The sequence below is a fragment of the Phascolarctos cinereus genome, unplaced genomic scaffold (assembly GCF_003287225.1).
Source record: "Phascolarctos cinereus isolate Bilbo 61053 unplaced genomic scaffold, phaCin_HiC Scaffold_9;HRSCAF=440, whole genome shotgun sequence".
In the NCBI taxonomy this organism is placed as follows: Eukaryota; Metazoa; Chordata; class Mammalia; order Diprotodontia; family Phascolarctidae; genus Phascolarctos; species Phascolarctos cinereus.
The window spans coordinates 174,099,441-174,125,035 of NW_027556402.1; positions in this window are offsets into that span (position 1 = coordinate 174,099,441).

Genomic DNA, 25,595 nt, shown 5'->3' on the forward strand with positions numbered 1-25,595 from the left:
ACAAGACTCAAGTGAAACATGGAAGAAGTAAACAGGAAAGAGAAATCATAAGAGACTTATTAAGGTTGAACTGTTTACATTCCTGCAGGGAAAGATGATATTAGTAACTCATGAGACCTTTCTCATTATTAGGATAGTTGGAAGGAAGATATATAGACAGAGGGCACAGGGTCAGTTGAATATGAAGGGATGATATCTAAAAAATAAAAATAAAGGGTGAGGGAGGAACGTACTGGGAGAAAGAGAAAGGGAGAGGTAGAATAGGACAAATTATGTCACATAAAAGAAGGAAATAAGTTTTTACAGTGGAAGAGAAGAGGGGGAAGTGAGAGGGAATGAGTGAATCTTATTCCCATTGGATTTGGCTTCAGGAGGGAATAACAAACACATTCCATTCAGTATGGAAACCTATCTTACCCTACAGGAAAGTAGGAGGGGAAGGGGATAAGGGAAGCCAGGAGGGGGGTGATAGAAAAGAGGGCAGATGGGGGAGGGGGTAATCAGAAGCAAACACTTTTGAGGAGAGATGGTGAAAGGTGAGAATAGAGTAAATGGGGAGGGGTTGGGATAGGATAGAGGGAAATGTAGTTAGTCTTTCACAACGTGACTATTATGGAAGTGTTTTGCATTACTATATGTATATAACCTATATCAAATTACTTGCCCTCTACATGAAGGTGGGTGGGGAGGGAGAAAGGGAGAGAATTTGGAACTCAAAGTTTTAAAAATCAATGATGGAAATTGCTTTTACATGCAACTGGGTAATAAGATAGACAGGTAATGGGGTATAGAAATCCTATAGGAAAATAGAAAGGGAAGGGCATAAGAATAAGGTAATAGAAGGGAGGGCAGATTGGGGAAAGGGCTAATCAGAATGTATTCCATCATGGGATAGGGGAAGAGGAGAGATGGGGAGAAAATTTGGAACTCAAAATCTTATGGAAGTAAATATTGAAAACTAAAAATAAATAAATTGGGAAAAATAGTGTGGATAATCTGCTTGAGAAGATAGGAGAGCCTGTGATCAAGGGTGCATGTTTGATGGGATCAAGGGTTACCCTTGGTAGGGAGAAAGGCTATCTTACTATTTAAAACAAGAATGAAGGCTATAATGAGGAAATATTTCTGTGATTGGAGATGAGGAAGAAAGGAAAAAAGCTCCTGAAAATTACCTCATTTTGGTTTTGTTTATTTATTGAGAGGGCTAGTCTGAAACTGGAAGGGTGTGGTGATGAGGTATCATGAGAAACTTGGACAAGCAACCATAGAGTGCAATAATGATGTTCAATGAGAAAGCTGAAGAGAGATTAGAACGTTTAGAACAGCGCCAACAAATGAGTGCCTCCCCTTCCCTTTCCTCTTGCTCTCTTCTTGGGGCAGCTAGATGACACAGTGGATATAGCATGAGGCTTGGAATCAGGACAACTCATCTTCCTGAGTTCAAATCTGACCTCATACACTTACTAGTTGTGTGACCTAAGACAAATCATTTAACCCCATTTGCCTCAGATCCACATCTGTAAAATGATCTGGAGAAGGAAATGGAAAACTACTCTAGTATCTTTGCCAAGAAGAGTTGCTCACGGCTGGTCTTGAAGATCCTCACTATCCTGCTCTCTCCCTAACCCTTAGCTACCTGGCTTCTGACTCCGCCATTCATCTCTCTCTCTCTCTCTCTCTCTCTCTCTCTCTCTCTCTCTCTCTCTCTCTCTCTCTTTCTTTCTGGCAATTGGGGTATTTGAACTCAGGTCCTCCTGACTCCAGGGCCAGTGCTCTATCTACTGTGCCACCTAGCTGCCCCTCCCATGATCTCTTAATTACCAAATCTAATGATCTTTTTTCAATCTTCATCGTTCTTGATCTCTTTTCAGCCTTTTATACTATCAATAACTCCCTTGTCCTTGATATGCTCTTCTATCTCAGTTTTTGTGACTTCTTTCCAAGTTTTCCTTTTACCTCTCTGATCTCTCCTCAGTTTCCTTTGCTAGATCTTTGTCCAAATCATGCCCACTAACCTGGGGTGTTTATCAGGGCTCTGTCCTGGGCCTCCTTCTCTTCTTCCTCTATATTATTTTGCTTGGTGATTTCATCAGCTCCCAATGAATCAATTATTATTGAATTCTCAGCTTTATTATAGCAATTCTCGGGTTTATTTATGCAGTTCCAACCTCTCTCTTGACTTCCAGTTTCACAACTCCAAATGTCTATTGGACAACTCAAATTGGGTGTTTGCTAGAGACTTCAAACTCAACTTGACAAAAACCTAAGTCATATATATATATATATATATGGAATGGAAGTATCAATAATCTACATTAATATGGCTATTGTTTGTTTACCACTGCTATCCCAGTGTTTTCAGTTGGTGTACGCACACACACACACACACACACACACACACACACACACACACACAGAGGCATAGACTCAGCAATTCATTCATCAAGGCAGCTAGGTATCACAGTGGCTATAGTGCTGGACAGGTAGTCAAGAAGACCTGAGTCTAAATTCTGCTTCAGACAGTGACTGTGTGACCTTGGGCAATCACCTGACTTTTCTAAAACTGCTTCAGCTTCCTCATCTGTAAATCAGGGAAAATTATATATATATATATATATATATATATATATATATATATATATATATATAAATATATATATAATATATATATAAATATATATATATAATATATATAATATATATATTATATATATATATATATATATATATATATATATTATATATATATATATAATTTTTTTTTTCTCCAAACTCTCCTTCTATTCTAACTTCTTGTTGTTGTCATGGCTACCACTGTTCTCTTGGTCACCCAAGGCAGCAACTTAGATATCATCTTTGACTTTTAACTTGCTCTTACCCCCTAAATCCAATCAGTTGCCCAGTATTTTGATTTCCTCTCTGTAACATCTCTCCTCTATTTCCCCTTCTCTCCTCTAACACTGCCACCACCATGGGGGTGGCCCCTGGACTATTGCAATAGCTTTTTGGTTGATCTCTGTTCTTCAAGTCTCTCCCTACTCCAGTCCATCTTCTTCTTAGCTATCAAAGTGATCTTCCTAAAAAGTAGGTCTGGCCATGTCACCTGCCATCCCTATTTAGTAAACTCTAGTGATTCCCTACTACCTCCAGGATCAAATATAAAATCCTCTGTTTCACTTTGAAAGCCTTTCATAACCTCTCCCCTTCCTTTTATTCTAATTTTCTTGTATCTTACTCCTTCATGCATTCTATGAGCCAATGACCCTGGCTTCTGTACTCTTCTACGTAAAAGGCATTTATCTTCCAACTCACTACATTTTCACTGGCTGTCTCCAATGCCTGGAATTTTCTCCTTCTTCTCTGTCTCTTGGTTTTGCTAGCTTCTTTCACATCTCAACTGAAATCCCACCTTCTGCAAGAGATTTCCTCATCCCCATTTAACGCTAGGGCCTCCCCTTTGATATTGTCTCCAATCTGTCCCAATCTTGTCTGTACACAGTTATTGGCCCGTTGTCTTCCCCATTAGACCATGAGATTCTTGAAGATAGGGATTATTTTTGCCTTTCTTTTTATCCCCAGCACTTAGCAAAGTATCTGGCACAGAGTAAGAGTTTAATAAATGCTTGTTGACTTGATTTGTGGAAAGGGGAATTGATCAATGGAAGGGTTGATGGATTGTCTTGGTCTCAGATAACGTATATTTGTAAGATCACAATCATCATAGTTTTGTGATTCCCTCTTCTCCACTCTCCCCGTCTACCCATTGATTCATAAGTAGTCAGAGATAGAACTTGAACCCAGGTCCTCTTGACTCCAAGGTAAGCATTTTATACACTAAACCATGACGTCTCTATATCTTTGGGTACTAGGACTGGACCTGTAATTTTGTTAAAGAATTCCCAGGTGAGGAAATTCCTTCTACCAATATAGGTCAGCACTTTCTGTGCAACTTATGTCTTAGGAAGTCTTCTTGAGCTCTGAAAGTGAAGTAATTTGCCCAGGGACACAGGGACTTGAACCCAGGTCTTCCTGACTTTGAGGCCAGCCCTCTCTCCACTATGCTGAACTGTTTGTCTTTACACATATAAAATGTGAGTCATGGTGAGTTATCTTAGAAATCCTCTTATTCAGCCACTCACTTCAACGCAAGAATCAGTTTTAGAGTGTTATTGTCAGTGGTCATTCGTTTCAGTCAAGACTGACTCTTTGTACCTCCATCTGAGGTTTTCTTCGCGAAGATACTGGAGCAGTTTGCCATTTCCTCCTTCAGTGGATCCATTTTGTCAGGCAATCTGAGCTCCAGTGACTTGCCCAAGGTCATAGAATTTTAGAGTATCGCCTGACAAATTGTCATCCAGCTTTCTCTTTAATGATGGGGAGTTTGTCATCTGACAAAGAAGCTCATTCCATTGTTGAACAGTCAGAAAATTCTTATACTGAGTCCAAATTGGTTTCCTTTTCTTTCTGTTTCTGAACTCTAGAGAAACACATACTAAATCCACCCCCCATTTTATTATAAAACCTTTTCACATATTTGAAGACAATCATGAGCAGTATCTTACTTTCTGGGCTTTTAACAAAGATCAAATGAATCATAGATATGAGGAGAACATGCTTGGCAAAAAATGTGTGTGTGTGTGTGTGTGTGTGTGTGTGTTTTAAAGTGGATTGGCCCCAGCATAGTAACAGAGTTGCCATTCTAAACAAAAGACATCAGGCTGACTGGCTGTCTAAGGGGTAGAGTTACTCACAGTGCCTGGCTCCGGAAATAGCTTCCAGAGTCAGTCACAAGTCAAAGTGGAAATTCAATATTGAAAGAATTTTGGGTCATTCATAGATCTTGTCTTAAAAATCATCATAAGATGCTAATGGTCATGAAGTATCTTTGTGTAGAAGGTTTTAAGTTTTTTGAGACTACTTTTAGATTTATGACCTCACTTGACCCTGGGAGGTAGGTAGGGTAGATGATTATTATTTCCATTTGATAGAAAAGTAAACTTCTCCTCAGTGAGGACCTGCTAGGTAATTGCAGGATGAGGATGAGAACCCACATGGCCTGGCTCTCAGCCTAGTTTCTCCTTCTGTACATGCTCCCTACACCTTGGAATGGAAGTATCAATAATCTACATTAATGTGGCTATTGTTTGTTTACCACTGCTATCCCAGTGGTAAATAATAGCACAGGTTGCTATGAGAAAAAAATGAGATTACAAATGTAAAGTACTTTGCTAACCTTAAAGTACTCCATAAATGCTAACTATTCTTATTATTATCAAATATTTATTCATCATCTAATATGGTTAATGTACTATCTTAGGATCTAGGAAAAAAAAATATCAAAGTGAAATAAGACATGGTCCCTTCTCTTAAGGAACTTGTAATCTGGTAGGAGAGATAAGATATTTATTCAAATTCTCCTCCAAATTAGAACATGGTAAGGGCATACAAAACTGAGCATCAGTTCAGACACAGGAAAGAGTGAAAACTATGTGGCTGCTTCATTTCTTTCTTCAGCCTCTACTGATGTCATCAAACTGAAGGAGGAGAATGTAACAATAGGAGACCTTTTTTTTTTCATCCCAAACCCAAATTCTCAGATAATCATCTAAGGCGAATTTGAACTCTGAACCATCTGTAGCTACCCCAGTTCTAACTGGTCCTCTGGGGTTCTCCTCTGGCCCAGCCACTTGTTAAACTGCTGCCTTTTCAAGGGGTTCTGTTGGAGTTGGCCACGTATATACAGGAGTACATCAGGGGCTCGGGGAAGGAGAGGTCAGGCCCAGGGTGCTGTGCGCTCCCGCAGTCTGCAGGCACGTTCTTGGGCAGGGAGAGACGAAGTGCCTCCTCTGAAATGCCACCTTGGTGGGGCTGAGCCATCCAAATGTGGATCAGGTTCCTCAGCCCTGCAGCTGGCAGTGCTGGGTGGGAAAATAAGAGTCCTGTTACAATTTAGGTCAGGGGAGGGGAACATGCCAAGCCTCCCTATCACTCAGCAGGGGGCATAGGAAGGGAAAAGGGGAAAAAGCACAGAGCAGGTTTTACTCAAGTGCTCATTCTCCAGGTCCAGCAACCAGAGGTAGAGGGACTCACTGTGAGCTTGGAGATCCTTAAGGAGAGAGGATAGAACGAAAAACAGACAAGATTTATACCTAGCAAGCACAGCCATGCATCAAGAAACACACACACACGAACTGACATACACACACCAACATTCACATACCATGTTGAAGGGACCAAGACAGAGAGGATTTGTGCAGCAGAATTAAATTACTAGCATAGCATCTGAGTATCTCATACACACACTCATACCGCCGCCGGCCCCCCACACCCACTCACATACACAATGGATTTGTATGTAATCTCATTATAATGGGTTTGCACTGCAACTCATCCATGACTTCTTTATGAAAATATGATTATCACCTATGTCTTTCCATAAATCTTCCATAGGGAATATATCAAACACTCTGAAGGCCTTTCTCTAGCTCTTTGAATATTTCGTGGAGTGTATGTAATATTTGGACCATCTATCCATCCATTATCCCTTGTTCTCACTGCATGAATGGTCCATCTCCTTTTTTAGCCACACATGGGATGATTATTTTAAGAACTGGAACTCTACAAAACTCAGCAATGAGAGCCGTGGTGATTTAAAAGAGATTGACTTAGCTACCCAAACCACAAAACAAAGGGGTGAAGAATGCTTATTGCCAATTTGTGACAAATGTTTGGACAGAGAGTGTATTGAGCTAATTCACCAGTACTGTACATCTGTTTTGGACAGGCACCATAGATGGACGATAAACTAGACTAAGACCTAACTTGGAGGAGATCAGACTAGATCATATTTATCTACATCTATATGGACTTTGTGTTAAATAAATCAGAATAATCAATCAGACTAGCTAAAACCAATAAAATATAAAGTGCTAGATGGAAAAGACTGCTTCATTTTTGTCTTCAAATCCCTTGTGCCTGATACTGAACCTAGCACACAGTAGGTGTTTAATAAACATATATTGACTGATTTGCCCGGGACTTAGTAGAAGCCTAATAAATTTTTGTTGAAAGAATCAATGAATCCTTAAGTTATAGTCAATTGAGGCTTGATTATACATATCTATGTATATTATTAATATATATTAATATGTATACATATATATTTACGCACTATATATATATACACATATATACGTATATATGTATATACGTATATATGTAAATATATATGTATACATATATATATATATATATATATATATATATATATATATATATATATATATATATATATATATATATATATATATATATACCCTTAGTTCTGGTTTGACTATATATATGACTACATGTATTTATGTAGGGTACCGAGGTGGCACAGTGGATAGAACACTGGGTGGAGTCAGGAAGACTTCTGTTTCTGAGTTCAAATATGGCCTCAGACACTTATTAGTTGTGAGACCCTGCCAGAAAGTATCATCACAAGTAAAGAATGTAAGAAGACACCCCTCAATTAGCTTAATAAGTAGGCACAGCGCTGTCAGCTAACCCCTTGAAACTTTATTTCTATATGATCAGGGACTGGCCTTCAAGGGTTAATACCTAGGCTGTCCTAGGGTAATAACAAATAATAATAAAATAAATAAATAATAAAAAGAGAAGCGATATTGACAGCTAGGTGGTGCAGGACCTGGGCCTGGTGTCAGGAAGACTCATCTTCCTTAGTTCAAATATGGTCTCAGACACTTACTAGCTGTGTGACCCTGGGCAAGTCACTTAACCCTGTTTGACTCAGTTTCCTCATCTGTAAAATGAGCTGGGGAAGGAAATGGCAAACCACTGTAGTATCTTTACCAAGAAAACCCCAATGGGGTCACATGGAGTCAGACACAACTAAAAAAAATGACTGAACAACACCACATTTATATATACATACATACCCACACACACGTACACACTTGACTCTTAGGCCACATAGATACTAAAAATAGTATAACTGGAACTACAGGGGAATTAATATGGCGCCTGCATAAGAACAACGTCCACACTTGTGATGCATTCTATGTTTCTCCTCTTCTTTAGTTCTATTCCATTATCTCATCAGGAATGGAGAAATGGGGAGGTTCTTGAAGGCTACCCCAGAAGAAGGCAAGCTCTGGTATAGCTTCCCCTCAGAGCTAGGAAGATTTCAAGAGACAGACTGGATATCATCCATGGACTAGCCTATCTCTCTTCAGAGAGGCTCCTTTCTAGGTTAGCCTCAGGCGAACACATTTTTCCACCATGGCAACCCATAAAGATAAACCATTCAGATCTACTTGGTCATTATTGGTGGACAATATGACAAAAATCACAACTACTTGGAGTATTAAAGTATGTATGCGTAAGCAATTTTGCCCATATTTATGTTATGATTAATGTTCAGTAACAGACTATGCACTTGGCTAAAATTTGATGAAAACTCAAATACCAGAAAACACCCAGTTGAGGTATAAATTTATTTCAGCTCTATTAATGTAACTTTCCAATGGAACACATTAAATCCTTTGTGTGTGTGTGTGTGTGTATGGTGGCGGTGGCAGGGCAGCTATAGGGAAGTGTGATTTTGTGTGTGTGTGTGTGTGTGTGTGTGTGTGTGTGTGTGTGGTGATTAGATTTGTGTTTTGCTTGGTTTCTCCTGAATGTTGATCATCTCCCACTAATACTGTTGAACTGTTACCCTTTTCGGGCATGTATAATTCAAGGCAATGATTTAGTGACTTTCCATCAGTTCACTGTCTTCAAGGGGACAGCGCCCTCTGGAGCATACCCTAGGTTAGGCAAGGAGGGGCAGCCAGAGCAGTTGGTAGATATGCACAGAGATTGCTTTCGTCTACATTGAAATTGCTGCTTCTCCACATAAAAATGTAATGGTGTGGTCACCTACTCATTGTATGTTCTAGAAGCTATAGAGCCATTTTATTTCCCAGGGTGGTTTGGAATAAACATAGCTGATACTGTAAAGTGTATTTAAGTTTGTAAAGCACTTTATGTGCATCATTCCATTTGAACCTTGTAACAACCCTCTGTGGTGAATAGCAAAGGAAGGTGGATATAGAAGTGTTATAAACTCCCCATTTTATAGATGAAGAAATTGAGATTCAGGGAAGTTGACTAATTTGTTTAAGATCATGGAGCTAATAAGTATCTGGGATGGGATTCGAAATTGAGGCTTCCTGACTCCAAGGCTCTCACTCTATAAATATTCTATTATGCTGCCTCTTCATGAAATATATATCATAAAAAGTACATGGAGAGGCATTGTGTCCATAAGTTCAGACAGGTTTAAGGAGATCAACATAGTCAACTCAGAACCAATAAGGAAAAACAGGACTAAATCCTGGTCCTTTGAGTTTGCAAAATGGGGTAAGGCAGAAAATGGACTTGCAAAAATCAGTCCTTAAATCTACTCAGCTACTATTGAATGAAAGACATCTCCAAAGGTCATATATGAAAGGAGGAAATTGCAAATGTTCCTCGCTACTACCCTGGCATAAAAAGAATGAAGAGAGAAGCATGGTCCAGCTGTATTTGACCCAACACAGTAGTCTTGTGTTAGCTAGACTGCCCTGTGGAATTCAGTAAAAAAAAATAATAATAATAATAACCTCTCAGTTTCCTTATCTGTTAAATGGGAATAATAGCTGCCCTATGAATGAGCTGGACTAGACTATCTCTGAGCTCTCCTTTCAATCTGAGATTCTGTGAAATTAGGCAGCTAAGTGATGCAGTGGATAGAGTTCTGGTCCTGGACTCAGGAAGACCTAAGTTCAAATCTGACCTCTGACACTTTCTAGTAGTATGACCCTGGCCAATTCACTTAACCTCAGTTTGCCCCAGTTTCCTCAACTGTAAAATGGGAATAATCATAGCACCTATATCTAAGAGTTGTTGTGAGGATCCAATGAGATAATAATTGTAAAATAGTTAGCAGAGTTTCTGGCACGTAAGTACTACATAAACATAGGTTATTATTATTATTATTGACAACAAGGTGCAATTTACCTTACATGATGGTAAAAAGACCAATATGTACCCATGAGAGCTTTGGTTTTTCTTCTAGAAGACTTGGGTTCAAGTCTAACCTTTGACAATGACCCTGGGTAAGTTACTTAATGTCTTTTTGCCTCAATTTCCTCAAATGTAGAATGGAGATAATAATAGAACCTGCCTCCCAGGGTTCTCATGAAGATAAAATGAGATAATAGTAAAGCATTTAGCACACAGTTCCTGGAATATAATAAGTGCTCTATAAATGGTAGTGATCATCATCATCTTTGTCCATCATCATCATCATCTTCATCATCAGTGACAAAAGGGTGCCATTTACTTTACATTGTGCTAAAATGACCAACATGTGTATATGGAGCTTTGCCGTTCCTTCTGGAAGACCTGGGTTCAAATCTAAACTCTAACATTTACTTACTATGTGACCTTAAGCAAGTCATTTAACCCCTTAGTGATATTGGCAGCCCTCTAAGATTACAATTTGTAGAAAAAGTGCTGACTCATATAAATAGAGAGAATTTCTTCATCTGGGAGTTCCAGTTTGGAATTACATTGGCATATCAATGAAATTATATATATATATATATATACACACACACACACACATACACACAACATAATGTAATATAATGTAATTAATATAATATGATATAATATAATGTGATATGATGTGATATGATATAATATAATATAATATGATATATGATATGATATAATATATGTGTGTGTATATATTATATATATATATATATATAATATATATATATATATATCCACAAATGAATTTTCTGACTGCAATGTTCATTTGGGAGTGAAGGTTCCTAAACTTTTTGGGGAAGAGTGGCAGAACTCTGATTTCATCAGTGTAGAGAACTCTCAGCATGAAAACTCCTTCACTAGATGAAAATTGATAACTCTTTTGAACAGATATTCTCAGAGAGCTGTGTGGCACTCACAGAGGTTAAGTGCTATGTTCATGCTCACATAACTAGTATGCTAGCATGTGTCAGAGGCAGAATTTGAACCTGGGTTTTCCTGATTCCAAAGCTGGTCCCTCTATCCACTAGACACCATGTTGCCTTCTAAATCCTTTTACTTTAGAAAATGTTAAATTCCTTGTTTAATGTTACATTCCAAGTCAAAACACTTGACTTGTTTGGAAGTTTATTCTAATTTGGTATCCTCACTTGGTCACTCATTTGGGCCACAGTTGAATGCATGTGCACACACTTTCTTACCATCCCTCAATGTCCTTCCCACACCCCACCTAGATCATTCCAGGATAAATGTTATTTCTTCAAGATGTACTATCGTCAAGATCAAAGATTTGTCGACATGACATAAAACATTAAGCCGCCCAACTCTTAGCCTGATCCATAGCCATAGCATCTTTACAAGGTTTGGCAGGAAGGCGTCATTAATATTTTAGAAGATTCCCTGCTTTTTGGCCAAAAAAAAAATCTGCCCTCAGCTTTCCAATTAGCATGTTTTATGACTAGAGAGAAGCTGATTTTCTTCCTTGTAAGTGACTTGTCCAATGGAAACCATCACCCACCAGATAAATTACAAAATTATAAACAACTTTCCACATCCTTACACTCAGGCCTGAGATGAACACAAAAATGGACGCCTCTCAGAAGTCTCTTGCTTGGCTTTCCTGACAACATGCTTTATTCTGTCTTCCAAAGACTCTGCTTTGTTAATGGAATATTAAATGCTATTCTTACCAAGATGTGTGGGATGAATGTTTGAGCCAAATCCCCCTCAGTAAGAGATCTAGATTGTGACATGCCATCAGTGAATGGGAAGAAATGAGTAACCAGGGCACAGCCTGACTTAATTTCTACTAGATGCATGTTTAAATACAGTTTCTCTATCTTTGACTGTGCAGAGCTGTGTCTTAACAGGAAGGAGTTCCACCAAAGCATCTCTTCAGTTTTCCTGTCAGTGCCCTTCCCATGAAATCTCTAAACATTAAGAGAATACTTTTCAAGCTATACAACTGTCTTTTTCAAATATTTTCAGCATATGGTTTAATGTGATTACTTCAGCAAGTACTTATTTAGGATAAATTGTGATGATGAAAGATTCTGTGTTTTCTCCCAACATTAAAAGGGGGAAATTATACAGAGCTACTCCAAGAGTTTTTCTTTTCTTTCCCAATTCACATTCTAGACAGGCTCTTCCATCAGTATCAACCAGTATTTACTGAGTGCCCATAGGGTGCCTGGCATTTTGCAAGGTGTTTTGAGTTTGCAACATCTAGGTAGAAAATGTCACTTTCACTATGAAACTTTGAAATCTAATGGGGAAACAAGACTGATAAACACAAATGCTTCATGAATACTGTATGTTGAAATATCTTTGGAGGACACCTCTAGATTTGAAGTCTATAATTTTGTGATTTAAAATAATGCTGCCCTGGGATGCAGTGTGGTCAAGTGGGGAAAAGCCCTGGCTCCAGAACCTGGGTTCAAATCCTCCCTGTAATAGTGCTTAGCACCTCAGTGATCTTAGGAAAGTTCCATAAGGTCTTAGGGCCTCAGCTGCCTGTCAATAAAATGAGGCCTCTGACATCTTTTCTAGAACTTTAACTTTTTATTGTACTGTCAGACTCAGTTGATATGTTAGTTTTGCCTAAATTCTTTTTCCTCTTTTATTTTTCATTTTTGTAAAAGAACGACTCTCTAGACAGAAAGGGGAGAGATATGTTGGGAAGCAAAAGTAATAGAAAAATGTTTTAAAAAGCAGTAAAACAACGTTACCTTAGTAGCAGCTAGGTGGTGCAGTGGATAGAGCTGAAGAAGGAAATAGAAAACTGCTCCAGTATCTTTGCCAAGGAAAACCCCAAATGGGGTTACAAAGAGTTGGATACAACTAAAAACCTTAATAACAACAATCTTAATTGTACAGAGTTATTACAAAGTACTTCTAGCTAATTAATAAAAGCTAAAACATATATAACACTTCCCATGTAGCAGGCACTGTGCTAAGTATTTTAAAATTATTATCTCGTTGGATTTTCACAACAAACCTTGGAGGCAGGTGCTATGATTACCACCATTTTACAGATGAGGAAACCAAAGCAAACAGAAGTTAAGTGACTTGCCCAGAGTCACATAGCCTGGAAGTGTTAGAGGTCACATTTGAACTCAGGTCTCACTGACTCTTCCTGACTCCTGATAGTGTCCTATCCATTGCAGTACTAAGCTGCCTAATTTGAAAGAATCTCAGATGGGGAAGAGAACTCAGAGACAGTCTAGTCCAATCCATTCACTCCTCATCTACCAGAAGAAACAGCAAAGTTCTCGTGGGCATATGTCAGTCTTTTTACCGCTACATAAGGTAAATCACACCTTTTTGTCACTTACAAATATGAAAGACAGAAAGACGCCTACCTGAGATACAGATTCCTTCTCTTCTTGGCCACATCAGAAGCTTTTGGCCTTTCCTAAAACCTCTTATTCTAATGAATAAGATTGTTACTTGAATTGTTGGTTGGCACTAAAGTCTCTAAGTCAGGTGCTGCAGACTATTGCAGAACTTGATTGAGGTATGCTTGGATAAAGGTACAGAGAAAAGGATGATTCCAAGAAATGCACAAAGAAAGTGGTGTCAGAAGCATGTCTATGATGTTTGTTCTACTCTCTGCCCATGGCCTTTGTTTGCGGGCTATAGATTTGTTGCTCAGTCATTTCCATTGCATGGACTCTTCATGACCCCATTTGGGGTTTTCTTGGCAAAGATATTGGAGTGGTTTGCCATTTCCTTCTCAGTTCATTACACAGGTGAGGAACTAAGGCAAACAGGGTTAAATGACTTCCTTGGGCTCACACAGCTAGTAAGCCTCTAAAGCCAAATTTGAACTCAGGTCTTCCTGACTCCATGCTCAGCAATCTATCCACTCTGCCATCTGCTGCCATGGGTTATAGATAAGCATATAGATAAGACATGCCCTTCATCTTCTGAGAGCTGACAGTTTGATTTTGGGGGATGAAGTGGGTATTGTGGCATACACACACACACACACACACACACACACACACACAGTGGTAACAGACAGGATGTGGGGCATTCAGAGGAGTGGACAAAGAAGGGTCACTGTATACTTGAAGGAAGGAGTCTGACCCTAAGAGGAAGAAACAGATGCTGGTATCCTAGGGAATGTTGATTGCGTCCCTTCACATACTGTCCATTCTCATTAAACTGGCCTAGAAGCTATTCCCCCATCTAACATTCCCCTGACTTTAGGTCTTTAGATAAGCCTGTGATATCCCTTTGCTTCACTCCCACCTTGTAGAATCCCCTAGTTTCTTTCAAAGCACAGCTCAGGTGTTACCTTCCCCCATGTACTCCTTTATGATTCCCTCAATTCTTAGCGCTGTCTTCCACTTGAAAAAAACTTTGTTTATACTGTGTATTTATTTGCTTGGGCATATGTTATATTTCTTTAGTGGAATATGAGTTTCTTGGGTTGAATTGAATTGAACTGAATCAATCAAAAAGCATTTATTAAACACCTATTATATACCAGGCACTGTGTTAAGTTCTAAGGAATGACAAAAATGAAACAGTCTCTACCCTTAGCTTACGTTCTTAGGTGTAGCTTACATTCTATCAAGGAAAAAAAAATGCATGTATATAAATTTTAAAAATGCAATATGAGGAGGGGAACGAGGCTATTTTGGTAGCTCCATAGATGTCATATAAGAGATTATCTAGAAAGGTCAAAAGAAAAAAAAGAGGTAAGTAGTGGTGGTTTGTCTCTTTCTGCTTAAGAGTATCAAAGCTACTACCTAATTAATGTGTCCTTGGCTAGGATCACAATTTTGTGAGGGGCCTTTAGCCGTGCTCACTTCATTCTTAGCTCAATTCACTCTCTTGACCACTCTACCTCCTCACCAGGTACCTTATGCACCTAGATACATTTTGGGATTCTCTCTCCTTTGTGTATCTCTTCCCCTCCCCCTTTTTGTCTCACCCTATTAGATTCTAAGCATCTTGAGGGCAGAGAGTATTTTATTGTGTTTGTGTCACCATTACTTGGCATGGTACTAGGGATATTATCTATGGATCTACCTATCAATCTATCTTTTTATCTATCTATTTTAATACTAGTTATCTTTTTGGGGCACATCTACAAGATATGATAGAGACTGTGCCAAGTCTTGTCAAACCTGATGACTACTAACCACTTATGGAGATTCAGATAAGCACAAATAATACTGCCAGCAGGAGTCTAGAAAGCATTGCTAAGGATGATGAAGCCCTGGGCCAGAAATTGAAGACTTTAGGACACAGGTGGTATTTTCATCACTAGTACAAATTAAAGACAAGAGTTTCAGAAGAGAAAGGCACATTAGAGATCTGAACAGCTGGTTAAGACGACAGTGTCTGCATATGGGTTTTAGATTTCTGGACCACAGCTTAAAATATAATAATGATAGGCTTTTGTGAAGGGGTTGAGTGAATCTAACAAGGGATGGGGGAAAAATCTGCCAGTGGCACAGTGATTCCAATCAAGAAAGTTAAACTGAAATGGAAAGGAGGGAAAGAAAATTGCCTACATATATTGACCAAGCTAGATACCATAGATTCTACAACAAAAGGAAAAAAAAGTACAAAGGAGAGACACTCAAAAATTCACAAGAGGCAAAAAACTAGCAATAAATTAACACATGGTCTCAGATCTTATACATAAATGCACTTAAAAAACTGGCAAATGAGATCGCTAAGCCATTGTAAGTGATCCTTGAAAGATAATGGAGAATGTAAGAGTTCCCAAAAGATTAAAGAAGGAAAAATGCAACCTTAATATTTTTTAAAGTGATGAGAATACCATTTTCAAACTATTAGGTCAATGAGATTCCTTCCATTTTTGTCTACCAAAAGTCCTAGACTTTATTATTAAAAGGATGGTTTGTGAATGTCTTGCAAAGAAAGAGGTGATGATGGGGCAGCTAGGTGGTATGGTGGATAAGCTCTGGCTCTAGAGTCAGAAGGACTTGAGTTCAAATCCGGCCTCAGACACATGACACTTACTAGCTATGTGACCCTGGGCAAGTCACTGAACCCCAATTGCCTCACCAAAAAAGGTGATCATCAATAATAGGCCACATCATTTAGTTTTGTGACAAAGTCACTAGACACATAGATCAGGGGAATGTTGTAGATATAGTTTACCTACATTCAATGGAGTATTTGCCAAAGTCTCTTATGCTAATCTTGATGACAAGATGGAGAAACCTAGGCTAGATGACAATACAATTAAGTTGATTTGGAATTGGAGGAATAATCATTCCTAAAGTATAGTTATTTTCCATATCAACTTGAAAGGATGTCTCTAGGGTAGCATCCCAAGGATCTGTGCCAGGCCCTGTTTTGTTTGATGTTTTTCTCAATGAATACAAATAACATTCTTATCAAATGTACAGATTACCTAAAGCTAGGAAGGAGAGCTAACTCATTGGATAGAAGAGTCAAGGTCCATAGAGTCCTTGATAGGCAAGAACATTGGTCTGACTTAAATCGAATGGAATTTAATGGGGATACATATTAAGTATTTGAGGATTTAGCTAGATGGTAGTAAATCTGGAAAAGGGCAGAGCTCGAACACAAACTCAAAATGATTCAACAGGGTGAGCTAATAGCCCCCAAAAGCCCTAATTTTAGGTTGGGAAAGAAGATATCCCATACCCAGGGAGGTGATAGTCTTCTTGTATTTTGCCCTCCATATGGTTATTGTAATTAGTGTCAAGCACCACATTTTAAGAATGTTAGTTAGTTGAAAAGCATCTAGAAGAAGGAAATTGGGATGATAAAACCTTGAGATCACACCAATTCAAAGAAATGGGATTATTTAACCCTGAGAAGAAAAGACAGCAGGGTTACAATAGCTGTTTTCTAGTTTTTGAAGGACTATCACATGAAATAATGTACTAGAGTTCTGATTAGCTTCAGAAGGCAGAACTAGCAACAATGTGCAGAAATTGAAGAAAAGTAAGTTTTGGTTTGATGTTAGGAACGCTTTTTAACACTCGAAATCATCCAAAAGTCGAATGGACTCCCTCAGAAAGTAGTGGTTGGGTTCCTCCTCACTAGAAGTCCTCATTTTGGTAATAATATATGAGTGTCTTGTTGAAGCACGGATTGGAATATGTGGCCTTTGAAATCCCTTTCAGCCTGGAGATTCAGTGATTCTGAGAGTTTAAAAAAAATGCTATGAGATACTGAAGGAGGGAGCAATAATTACTAGTTAGAGGTTATGTAAGTGAATTGGGAAAAGGGATCATCAAGCAACATTTTCAAAAAGATATGAAACCTGAGTCGATCCTTGAATGAAGGGAGACATTTCAATATGTAGAGATCAGCGGTGGGGAATTGCCTTTTATGAGCATGGAGAATGATGTGACAAAAGGCTTATGGGTAGACAGACAAAATAAGAATGAGGAATGATGAGTAGACTAATTTAGCTATATGTAGTAACGAGTATTTTGGTTAATATGTGAAAGGGAAGTATCATGAAATAAGGTCGGAATTTGATTTTCCTTAGGCTCAGATTTGACCATTCCTTTCCTCTATTCAATAAACACCAATGACTTCTTATTGCCTCTAAGACAAAATATACGCTTTCTTTGCCTTTTAATGTCTTTCACAATTTAACCCCAACCTGTCTTTCCAGTCTCATTATATGCTATTATCTTTCCTTCACTTTATTGTCAAGCTAAGTTAGCCCTTCTCTGTATTCTTCACACATGACATTCTGTTTTCTGTCTCTGTGCCTTCTACATAATGACTTTCTTGATTACCCCAGCTGCTAATGAAGTCCTTCCCTAACTACCTTGCATTTATTATACTTACACATGTATGTATATATGTATGTATGTATATGTATATGTGCGTTGTCTTCCTCAATAGAATGTAAGCTTCTTAAGAAGAGGCACTATTTCACTTTTAGTTTTATATTCCCAGCACTTAACACAGTATCTGGCACACAGTACGTTTTTCATAAGTTCTAGTGATTAAAAGATATATTATAATTGCATTTGAGATGGCTTTTAATAATTATGTATTATCTGACCCAATAACAAGATAGCTGTGCACTGACTAAAGTTTTGAACTATAGCAAGGTGTTGTGGGTGTGGGTGTGTTGTTGTTGTTATCCTGTGTTTTCTAAGAGGACCAAAATGACATCACTATGCCAGAGTCAAGTTTCAGTGTGTCAGACTATGACTGATCAGATCAATATGAGTTTGGAATGTTCTACCATAGGTTGGGCACAAATAGTCCAGTCTCTAAGTCTGCGTATCTTGCATTTCTCTTGAGCTATTTCAATTCTGCTTTACTCATAGAGCATAGCACCTTTTCTGATGTGGGCACTCCATGCTGGATGGTCCTGTGCCAGTGTCTCCCATGTCACACAATCAATTCCAAAGTTCTTAAGAGAGACCCTAAGAGTGTCCTTGTATCACTTCTTCTGACCACCATGTGAACTCTTGCCCTGTGTGAGTTCTTCATAAAATGGTCTTTTTGGCAAGCATATGTTTTGTATTTGAACAATGGCCAGCCCATTGAAGTTTCACTCTGAAGAAGAGTTTGAATTCTTGGAAGTTTAGTTCAAGAAAGGACCTCAGTGTCTGGTATCTTATCCTGCCAGGTGATCTTCAGAATGTTCCTAAGATTATTCAAATGGAAGCAATTCAGTTTCCTGTCATGGTGCTGGTATATCGTCCAGTTCTCACAGGCATACAACAATGAGGTCAGCACAATGGCTCTGTAGACCTTCAGTTTGGTAGTCAGTCTAATACCTCTCATACTTTCCTTGGGAGGCAAGGACTCCCCCATGACTTTGTGTCCTCAGTATGTATCACAGTTTCTGGCACTTAATAGGCATTTAATAAAAGTTTATTGACTAACTTATTGCTATAATATGAGATAACTATGAATCTCATGGCAAGGAGTTTTATTGGGTTCATAAGCAAAGCACAGACTCCCTTGCCAGTGATAGTAATAACTGAGAATTCTAGCAAGCCTTCTTTGCCACCTGTACAGCTAGAGATAATTTTTATAGAGATAATAATAATTATTATTAGTAGTAGTAGTATGGTGCTTTAAGTATGGTACTTAAAGGTTTACAAAAAGCTTAACATATGTTATCTCATTTGATCCTCAGTGAGGGATCTGAGGTTGACAGAGGTTAAGTGATAACACACTGCTCCTAAGTGTCTGAGGTAGGAATCAAATGCAAGTCTTCCTGACTCCTAGTCCAACACAATCCACTGTGCCACCTAGCTGCCTTAGCTGTCAGATAATAAGGAAAAACCTGGGAAAAAATGTAATGTTGGCACAGTTTGTCTGTCCACTTCCCCTCTTGGTGCCCCTTCCCACTGCTTCTTCCCTTGGTACCTACATTATTTTGTCAAAATCTTTCCAGGCCACCAGTACCTATAACTATAATTCTCTTTCTTCTGGCCATGCTATGAAGGATACAGGTGTTGCTGACTTAGTGACTCAGTCTTTGCCGTGCATCTTTTTAGTATAGCCTATACTTTGGGCAACATAGTATCATGATTTATTATCCTAGGAACTCCCAGAAAACACACAATTGCATAGGGAGACACAGACATAAATGAAAAGACTCCCTGCTCGCCATTTTTCTCTCATAGTTATTGCCTACAGCAATCCTACAACCCAACTTCACTGCCTTTCTTGCTGTGCTAACAATGTTTTTTATTCATAGCAGTATTTGTTATATAAAATGGGTGATCTGGTAATTGCCTAAAGGGAGACTCTAGGAAAAATGGGGTTGGATCTCAGACCCCCTCCAAAAGAAATGAAAACCAGAGGCCACATTATGCCAGGAACTAGAGTTTCTAGACACACAAAAGTCTAGGGGCTGAGGAAGGATGAAGGGCCTTGGGGTCAATGCAAGAATTTTAAACTAGAGTTTAGCTTGGTTAATCCTGTGAAGAAATTCAGGTTGCTCACAAACACAGAGGTATTTATAGAATCCTATATCATCTTGGTCGTAGTCAGGGGTTAAACTCATGGAACCTTCTCATTGGTAAAGCCTCTGGTCCACTTCTCAGATGTTTTTAAAAGCATAAAATAAAATACAAAGGATTACCAAGGAAACTAATTATATTGAAATGCAGTTATCAAAATATTTTTAAAAATACAAATTTCACTAGATTCCAGGTCAAGAAACTCTCAAGTTTCACTCCTTTCTGAGCAAAAGTGTGCATTACTTGCCCCTTCTTAATGGGATATAGCCATATTGTCATGAGTCAATAGGTACATCATGCCAGTGTTACTGTGGAATAAGATGTAGTGAGTCCAGGAAGAGGGAAAAAAAAACATTCTTGAAAAAAAAAACAAGTGAAACGATCGTTAGATACATTTCTTATACAAGTATTTGAAACTGAAAGTAAGTGAAAGCAAAATTGCCTCAAATATATGTAAACAGAGAACTGAATACGCTGGTATTTGAAGAAATGAAAAAGAATTGATTTCCCCATGTAAGAGAATGACCTTCACTCCACCCTCCAAGCCGTCTCACTTTCTCAGTAACTGAACAGACCTTCTTCAGTTTAAACAAGAGGTACTAATCCATTGCCTCCCATTAAGCATGGCGATTGCTTCTTTTGACACAATAAAACTCAAGCCAATGTAATTTGTGTGTGCTGGGGAGTAGACTTTACTTGCCGAAAGGGTTTGTACTGCTGCATGAGAAAAGCTCTTAGCTTGTGTCACACTTGGAAGTGAAACAAGAATCGTGCACTGTATACGAATGCATAAGTAATTTCATGGAGTGTGTCTCCTCCCCAGTGTCCCTGGAGACCTTAAAGCCATACTTCTCCATTTTCTAGTCCTAGTGTTTCTGTGAAGTACAGAACATATAACATTTTGCTCAACAGAAGCATATCATCCTGAGCCTGCCATTTGTGTAGGAGGAAAGCAAAATGCCACGAAATATATCATTAAAGAGCTCCGAGGTCGTAGTGCATAATGCATTAGTAGAACAGACAACTGTGATAATAAAGAGTGAGTTTCTATGTGCCCACTCATCTTTAAAGCTAAAACATGCCAATTAGTTTTTGGGAAAGGTTTTGTATAATGTGAAATCTGCAACTTTCAGATCTCTCTCCTGGCCTTGACTATCATGGTGCAACCAAAAACACCCAAAAACCAAAACCCAAAAACCAAAACACACATGCATGTCACAGAGACTAACAAGAATAGTAAAATGTGAGGGGCTGCTGTATATTTGCATCAGTTTTCATTCATTATTACCTTTATGGAAAAATGTGTGCCTCTCCAGTGGGGAAGATGTTCATAAAATTGCTTGAAATTCTCAAACTCAATATCTGGTGGGTTGTGTATGTGATGGGAATATTCTCACAGCTGGATTTTATAGCATACAAGTCTTTAAATGTATGTATGTGTGTGTGTGTGTGTGTGTGTGTGTGTGTGTGTGTGTGTGTGTGTTTATGATCTGGTTCTCTTAAAGGTCCTTTCCCCTAATTCAGAAAAAAAAAAGATCAAAGTATCATATTTACCATTCTGAATCAAGTCCCCATCTTGACTCAATTCATCATCCGATGTAGCATCAAATTCCTCTACTCTTGCATAGACTAAGAATGAGCCTGTAGCTCATGAAGCACAATTACCTAGCAAGGCAAGACGAAACCTTTTTGAAGAATGACATATGAAGAGAATGTAGACCTACATTCAGAATGAGATGTTCACATCTTGGGACAACCTAGGAAGGTTTAAGGGTTGAGAATGTGGCCCAGGAATTTGGAGGGAGAAAAATTCCCAGTTCAGTGACAGTGGGAATAAAAAGGCAACTCTGGCAAAGAAGATGAAGGAGAAATTCTATCTCTGGATATAATATCTGATCATAGCCATGCTAGATCAGCAATTATTATTGTTTAATCTCTTTCCCTCCAAACTCATATGCCATCAAGTTACTCATCATAATTCAGGTCCCATCTCTCTATTTCTTCAAAGACTTCCCACGACTCTCCTCTGCAAAGCTTTCCTTGAGCAACATTGAGATCTTTTAGATTTTAGATCCTCAGAATCTATGAGGGCCAATATTTCCCAAATTTATTTGGCTATAGAACCACCTAGGAACATGAAAATTGCTAGAACCCACATAAACATTGGATTCCATAGTCAAGACCATGGACCTCTTGTGGAGGAGTATAAGAGTCAAAGGATGGGTATTTATGTAGATAACCCACAAGGTAGGGAACAGTGTGGCATCATCTCTTTCTACTTCAACATCAGCTCGGGACCCCTCTCCTCAATGCAGAGAACACTAAGGTTCCACAGAACATAGCTTGGTAAATACTGACCTAGTTCTATTTTCCCAAGATAGGAAGAATAGCTACATCAGACCAAATATACAAATGAGAGATCTGCTCCAGAGGTGACACAGTTTTTAGCGACTAGATGTATTGATTCTCAAGATATCTGAAGGAAAGGAGGATACCAAAAACTCAGAAAAAAATCATCCTATAGTATTACTATTTTTTAAAAAAGCAACTGAGAAACTATACGTAACTATTGATCTATTTTGATGTACTACTATCTGTTTTCCCCAGGTCTACAAAATCTTTAAGAAAATAATCTATAAAAATCCAGGGGACATCTGTGATGAAAGTTGGAGAGGGGAATAGAAAAGGAAATGACTTTCACAAATTACATTCTCTAGCAGATAACATTGTTGCAGTCATGCCATTGACTGAACAATGCAGAGAATACAAGATCCCAAGGCATTTGTTGTTTGTTGACTACAAAACCAAAACAATACATTTCATTAGTAGAGTAAAAATCAGCCTTAAAGATTCTCCTGTAACACAGTGCCTCTTGTATAAATGTCAAAAACATATACGATTTCTTGACAGGTGTAACAATAGGCAACTTTAATAATCGTCTAATTATTAATGTCAAGCAAATCATAAAATGTGGAAACATATGTTCACCAAATATATGCCCCTCCCTCATAAAAGGTATCCAGTACAGGTGCTAAATGGGAATGGGATTCTCTATAGATGGTGATATGGGCAGCGGAGTGATACAATGGTTTGAGTGCCAGGTCTACAGTCAGGAAGACTCATCTTCCTGAGTTCAAATCTGGCCTCGGATACTCGCTAGCTGTGTGACTCTGGGCAAGTCACTTAACCCTGTTTGCTCAGTTTCCTCATCTGTAAAATGATCTGGAGGAGGAAGTAGCAAGCCACTCCAGTATCATTGCCAAGAAAACTGCAAATGGAATTATGAAGAGTCAGACATGAGTAAAATGACTATACAACACCAAATAAATGATGTCCTCTGCATGTTCTTATTTGTAGATTGCATTGTGCTGATTACATCCAGCTTTTAAATATTGTAGTCATGAGATTCAGTATTGCTAAGAAGATTTTGGCTGAGCTATCCACATAGGAAAAACCAAATAGATGCAGACTGTCTGTTGTCCACAATACTGGTCTCCACAGTGGTGGCAATGGTACAACCTCCAAGGGCCATCACTTAAACCTAAGGCGATTTCATCAGCTGGAGGGTGGGAGTAAGGGTTGTATCACACTCTTCCATATAAGACTTGCCTCTAACATAACCATACCTACCCTTCTACCCATTATAGTCCATTTTTTTCTCAACTGCAGTCTATCCTATAGTTATGCAAATTCCCAACTTTTCCCTTTTTGAGCAGCCTATTGGCCCCTCTAGGAAGTTATAACATAACACTGACCACAGCAGCTACATCAATGTCATTGAGAAAATTATACGCAGTCTTCCACTTCCCACTCCCCAGCCAAGTAATACCCCTAGGAAAAATAAGTTAGGGTTACGTAATGGAAAATGACTAGAAACCACTAGACTATGATATCTAGTCAAATAAACAAGCAATACAATGATCCATGAGTATATACATTCTGGACTGATACTTTACCTAGACAATGAGCTGAGCTCAAGATTGAATAGTCATAGGAGAGTGGGTAGAATAGCCTTCAGGAAATTTTTCAATGCTTCTAATGACCCCAAGATTTTTGGTTAAACAAAAGGTCTCTCCCCACTAAACAATGACAACAACACAATGTTATTCCAGTGGTGCTATGTGACTAAAAGTCAGAAAATATGAATTTTTTAAGAATTAAAATGTGGGTCATACAAAAGGAAGACAGAGCAGATAGGAGTATGCTGCAATTTTTGCTAATGAGGAACTACCAAGGAGAAGCAATGCAAAATATATCATAAGAGTATAAAAATCCTTAGAAGGATATATATTTGGATGAGGAGAAAAGGAAGATGACTGGGCATATAGGGAGAGGGAGGGATAACATAGATGGATAGTCTTTGTGTTTCACTGGTGCCTGGTGATCTTGAGGAAGGACATTAAGCAAGTCTCCCTTGGACAATTTTTTGAAAGGGTATGGACAAAAGTAGAACATGATAAAAAAGATTATCTGTACTATTGGAAGGAACATTGACCAACTCACAGATATATCACAGTATTAATGTATATATTACACACTAGGGATATAAAGAGAACAGAACCCTCAAAGAGCTCATGGTTTTACTGGGCAGGCCCAACAGGTTCAAACATAAGCAAAATACAAAGTAATTTGCAAAGGGCAAGGGCACTATTAATTAGGGCAAGGGTTCTTAACCTATTTTTGTCATATGCCTTTGGCAATCTGGTGAAATCTAAGAACCCCTTTTCAGAATTATGCTTTTTAAATACATAAAATAAAATATATACAATTACAAAGGAGCTCAATTACCTTGAAATTAAGTTGTCAAAATATTTCATTGAACTATTTCATTGAATTGTTCAAATATTTCATGGGGTCTGTGAACAAAGGTATCAAGAAAAATGTCAGGTAGGAGATGGCACCCCTGCCAAGGGGGTTATGAGGGAGCTAATGATCCCCAACTACTTCGGGTCAGTACCATATTTTAGAAGCCCACACAGCTTATATGTATACATTGCTGCAATATAATTTTAAAATATTTTAGTTGTAATCTCTAGTTTTTATTTATTTTATTTATTTTTTTCCTCTGATATAAATTTATTTATTTTTAGTTTTCAACATTTACTTAGACAAGATTTTGAGTTCCAAATTTTCACCCCATCTCGCCCCTCCCCTCACCCCAAGATGGCATGCATTCTGAATACCCCTTCCCCTAGTCTGCCCTCTCTTCTATCTCTCCCCCCCTCTTCTCTTATCCCCTTCCCCTTCTATTTTCCTGTAGGGCAAGATAGATTTCTGTACCCCATTTCGTGTATTTCTTATTTCCCAATTGCATGTGAAAACTTTTTTTTTAACATGTGTTTTTAAAACTTTGGGTTCCAAATTTTTTTCCCTTCCTCCCTCCCCACCCACCCTCATTGAAAAGGCAAGCAACTCAATATAGGTTATACATGTGCAGTTATGCAAAACACTTCCATAGTAGACATGTTGTGAAAAACTAACTCTATTTCCCTTAATCCTATCCTGCTCCCCCATTTATTCTATTCTTTCTTTTGACCCTGTCCC